This window comes from Larimichthys crocea, chromosome XIV, assembly GCF_000972845.2.
Source record: "Larimichthys crocea isolate SSNF chromosome XIV, L_crocea_2.0, whole genome shotgun sequence".
NCBI lineage: Eukaryota > Metazoa > Chordata > Actinopteri > Sciaenidae > Larimichthys > Larimichthys crocea.
The window spans coordinates 12,441,565-12,447,437 of NC_040024.1; positions in this window are offsets into that span (position 1 = coordinate 12,441,565).

Here is a 5,873-nt window from a genome sequence, read left to right on the forward strand (position 1 = left end):
GATGAAGGGGTTAGGGCAGGAGGAGGTGAGGAGGGAAAGATGAAGGTCAAACTGGAAAACTGGAGAGAAGAGGAGGAGGTGCTACATAGAAGAAGAAGTGTAGAAAGGACAAAGTGAAGAAGTTCAACAAGTGAAGGAGAGAAGAAAAGAGGAGAAGAAGAGAGAATGAGGAGAGAGGACATGAAGAATTAAGGAGGTGAAGAATGAAGGAGGTAAAGAATGAAGGAGATAAGTGTTCAGGGGAGGAGGTAAAGAATGAAGGAGGTGAGGAATGAAGGAGAATCAGAATCAGAAATACTTTATTAATCCCTGCAGGGAAATTGTGTTTGTTACAGCAACAATAGAACAATAAAGGTGAGGAATACAAGAGGTAGAGAATGAAGGAGGTGAACCTGTAATGTTATATAAAACACACTTTGTGATGTTATATAAAACACACTTTGTGATGTTATATGACACACACCTTGTGCTGTTATATAAAGAATACCTTGTGATGTTATTTAAAACAGACCTGTAATGCTATATATAACACTTTATGATGCTATATAAAACACACTTTGTGATGTTATATAAAACACACCTATATGCTATATAAAACACGTTGTGATGGTATATGAAACACACCTGTGATGTTATATAAAACACATTTTGTGATGCTATATAAAACACACCTACAATCCTGTATATGTATTTTGTCTGTTTTCATGGTGTTATTGTCTTTTCTGAGTCTGGAGATGTTTATATATGATATGTTTATGTTATCTGTGTATTTTGGTGGTGGTGTCGTCGTTTTGTGGATGTGACGGTGCAGCAGCATAAAAACGAGGTTATCTTTGGCCCTGAGGCTTTTTCTCTGATGTTGGAGGATTTCAGGTGAAACAGTTTGATGTTCACACTCAGCTGTCCCTCAGACAGGAAACAACCAGCAGGATGAATATTCATCAAAGATCACATGACAACAACTTGTTGAAACACTCCAATGATCAATAATTGTCAGAACACATCAGGACATTCATGTGAATGGGCACGCATGACATTTCTACGTTGTGTCCTGGTTCACATTCAGTTCAATCGTTTAACTGAATCATTCGCCATGATCAGATTACATCTCTAGTTCTATTTTACACGATTAATAAACGATGAGATTTTAAATAAGTTCTGTAAGTTTGAATCAACCAGTTTAAATGAGGAAGTCAGCAAACGTTTATAGCTGCACTGAATGTGATCAGTGATGACATGTTTAGCCGCATGTCGTCATTCCACCGCTGGCTGTCGAGGTGGTGTCCAGCAAACGATGTGGGCTTCATAGACAACTGGACACCTTTCGGGGGAAAACCTGGTCTGATTAGGAGAGACGGCATCCATCCCACTTTGGATGGAGCAGCTCTCATATCTAGAAATATGGCCAAGTTTATTAGCTGACCAAAACCATGTCGACAACCCAGAGCTGAGACCAGGAAGCAGAGCTGCAGTCTTACACGCTTCTCTGCGCCTCCATTAGAGCAGTTGCCCACCCAGTCCTTTAGTATAGAGACTGTGTCTGTCCCCCGTCCACCTACATTATTTAAAGATAAAACAAACAGAAGAGGAGTTCATCATAAAAACTTAATACAAATTAAATCAACATCTCCAACAGTCCAAAATAAGAGAATTAAATGTGGACTATTGAATATCAGGTCTTTGTCATCTAAAGCTGTCTTAGTCAATGAATTAATATCTGACTATGATATTGATTTGTTTTGTCTCACTGAAACCTGGCTGCAGGAGGATGAATATGTTAGCTTAAATGAATCCACTCCTCCGAGTCATTATAATACTCATGTTCCTCGAAGTACTGGTCGAGGTGGTGGAGTTGGAGCCATATTTGACTCAAGTCTATTAATAAATCCTAAACCTAAACTAAATTATAATTCATTTGAAAGTCTTGTTCTTAGCCTCACTCACCCAACCTGGAAAACATCGCAGCCAATTTTATTTGTTACAGTATATCGAGCTCCAGGTCCTTATTCTGAATTTTTATCTGAATTTGCAGAATTTGCATCAGGCTTGATCCTTAAAACAGATAAAGTAATTATTGTAGGTGATTTTAACATTCATATGGACAACCACAATGATAGTCTTAGTACTGCGTTTATCTCTTTATTAGATTCAATTGGCTTCTGTCAGAGTGTAAATAAACTGACTCATTGTCTGAACCACACTCTTGATCTTGTTCTTGTCTGTCCACAGAATCCTCTTCTGTCTGACCATTTTTAAATAACCTTTGAGTTCATATTACTGTACTATAAGCTTTTTTGCTCTTGCTTTTCAAGGTACTCAAAGACAATTTACAAAAAAAGACCATCAAATCATCAAAACAATATGAGATAGTACACTAAAAATACAATAGACTGAGCTAAATATTAAAAGCTATTTTAAAAATGTGTGTTTTTGTCAGAGATTTGAAGGTGGGCACGTCAGTACAGTCACGGATGTGTTTGTGGAGAGAGTTCCAGAGGGAGGGGGCAGCTGCAGAGAAGGCTCTGTCGCCCCAGGTTCGGTGCTTGGTCTGTGGTGGAGGAGTCAGGAGGTTTGCATCAGATGAACAGAGACTGCGGGATGGATTGTGGCGATGGAGCAAGTCAGTGAGGTAGGAAGGGGTCTGGTTATGGAGGGCTTTGTGTGTGAGGAGGAGGATTTTGAACTGAATACACTGTGGAACTGGGAGCCAGTGGAGTTTCTGGAGGACAGGAGTGATGTGATCGCGGGTGTGGGTGAGCAGACGAGCAGCAGAGTTTTGGATGTACTGCAGTTTATTTAAAGTTTTGGATGGTGTGCCATAGAGGATGCTGTTGCAGTAGTCAATTCTGGAAGTGATGAAGGTGTGAATGAGGGTTTCAACGGCGGAGGAGGAGGAGGAGACTGATGGGCGGAGTCAGGCTATGTTCTTGAGATAAAAGAAGACAGTTCTGGTGATTTGGTTTATGTGATGTTCAAAGGAGAGGTTATTGTCAAAGATGACTCTGAGGTTGTGACTGTGGGGGGATGGAGACAGGGTGGAGTTGTCAATGTTGAGGCGGAAACTGTCTGCGGTTTTAGTGAGGGATTTGGGGGCAATAATGATCACATCTGATTTGTCACAGTTTAGTTTGAGCAAGTTGGTCTGCATCCAGGATTTGATGTCGGCAAGGCAGTTGGAGAGAGTGGAGTGAGTGGAGGGGGTGATGAATTGGTGGAGATATAAAACTGGACGTCATCGGCATAACAGTGGAAATTTTGACCATGGTGGCGAATGATGTTGCCAAAGGGGAGCAGGTAAAGTATGAAGAGGAGGGGTCAGAGCACTGAACCCTGGGAGAGGTGGGCTTTGAGTTGTGTGGAAACAATAGGCTGCAGTATTTTGTACAGAAAGGGGAGAATGGAGATGGACTGGAAGTTCGACATGATGTCAAGGTTGAGTCCAGGTTTTTTTAAGGATGGGGGTGACAGCAGCCAGTTTGAGTGAACGGGGGACTGAGCCAGACCCGAGGGAGGAGTTTATGATTTCTGTGATGAGTGTGGAGATCGCTGGTAAAGAGTCCTTAATGAGGTGAGATGGGACGGGTTCCAGGACACATGTAGAGGTTTTCATGCCTGTCATGATTTTGGGCAGCTCCGCTGATGACATGGGAGAGAACTGAGACAGAGGCTGAGAGGTGAGAAGGGGTGGAGGGAGTGGGAGTGGGAGTGCAGGCTGTGGTGGCAGGGGAGGAGGACAGGTTGGGAGTGGGAGTGCAGGCTGTGGTGGCAGGGGAGGAGGACAGGTTGTTATAAATGGTGTCAATCTTTGTTTGAAAGAATGAGAGAAAGGAGTTGCATTTATCAGTGGTGAATGAGTTGGAGGTGTTGTTGCTGGGCTTGAGGAGTTTATTTACTGTAGAAAACAGAACATTGGGGTTGGTGGAGCCAGAGTGAATGAGGTGAGAGTAGTAGGTGGACCGGGCAGTACTGAGAGCATCCTTATACTGCTAAAGATAATCTGTATAGGCTTGTAGATAGACAGTTAAACCAGTTTTCTTGTGAAGTCTTTCAAGCTGTCGTTTTCATGATTTCATTTTGTGTAGTTCACAAGTGTACCAGGGGGCAGAGTGGGTGAAGGAGACAGTTTTAATTTTGATGGGGGCCAGCTGATTGAGACAGGAGAAAAGTGTTTTGTTGTAGAATTTGGTGAGGTCAGAGGGGATTGTCAGTTAATGGAGGGGGGGGAAGCAGATATTTTACTTGCAAGTGCTCCTGTTAGTTGATGATTTGCTGCTGCTGTGCATCTGTGTCTCTCTATCTCTATCACAGGTTCCACTGCTTTCATTGTCATTTTATCATTCATTGTAATTCATTGTCATTTTATCAGGCATTGTGATTCATTGTCATTTTATCATTCATTGTAATTCATTGTCATTTTATCATTCATTGTCATTTTATCAGACATTGTGATTCATTGTCATTTTATCATTCATTGTAATTCATTGTCATTTTATCAGTCATTGTAATTCATTGTCATTGTATCAGTCATTGTGATTCATTGTCATTTTATCATTCATTGTAATTCATTGTCATTTTATCAGTCATTGTAATTCATTGTCATTTTATCAGTCATTGTAATTGTACAATATGTTTGTGTTGATTTGTTCTGTACACGTGACATCTATTGCACGTCTGTCCGTCCTGGGAGAGGGATCCCTCCTCTGTGGCTCTTCCTGAGGTTTCTTCCACCTTTTTTCCCTGTTAAAGGTTTTTGTGGGCAAGTTTTTCCTCACTGGAACCGAGGGTCTAAGGACAGAGGGTGTCACTCCCTGTACAGATTGTAAAGCCTCAGAGGAAAATGGACTTTGTGACTTTAGGCTATACAAATAAAATCTGATTTTAATTTTATTTGAAAACATCAAGTCATATTATTAATTGAACTGACAGTTCATTTGATATTTTAATCCATACTTTAATCCAGTTTTTAATATTTCTGATGATTTTATCCTCCATATCTTTGATTGTAGTTTTACATCTGTACTTTCTTTTTGCGAACACCTGTTGCTCTTATAAATTAAGATTGAATGATTGAAACGCAGCAGAAGCGACAGGATTTCGGTTGTGGAAATAACGGATTCAGCAAAAGTCAAAGTTAATAAAAGTTGTTTTATTCTGTCTAACTTATGTGAATGTTTCATGACTGCAGGTTGTTTCCAACATTATTTTAGTCCAGTTCCAACAGGCCTTAAACAACACCAGCCAAGGACTTTCATATCCAGGTCCCAGATGGTATAAAACACACCTTGTGATGTTAAATAAAGTACACCTGTTAAGCTATATAACACAAACAGACTCACCAGTGTCATAGTGATGCATCTTGATCAGCCACACTAGTCAACCAAAACCTGCTGTGTACAAATAAGTTTGATTTAGTTTTGTTTAGACAAGTTACCTAAACAAATACTGAAAAAATGTATACTATACTAATAAAATTAATTATAAACAAACAAGATGTCTCCATCTTTCACTTAATTTAAATTAAATTTAACATGTAGTACTCTGTACAGTATTTAAATATTCAAAGAATAAACAGTGTCCTTACTAAAGTTTTCAGAGGTTGAAGGCTGCATTCATCTTTAACATGATTTATTTGATCTCAGACTAAAAACAATTTAAAAACACCATGAACAGACAGACGTCCAACACGCAGAGAAATCTTTTACAGACCAGATTCCTTCAGAACAAAAGCCTCTTGTTCACGTTCAGCCACAAACACAACAACCTTCGACCTCTGAGGTCCTGACAACTGATTGAGTAATCAGATTACTTGAATTAATTAACCAAACAGTCAGGTTCATTTTAGTTATTCAGTATGGGTAAATGTTAAGAATATA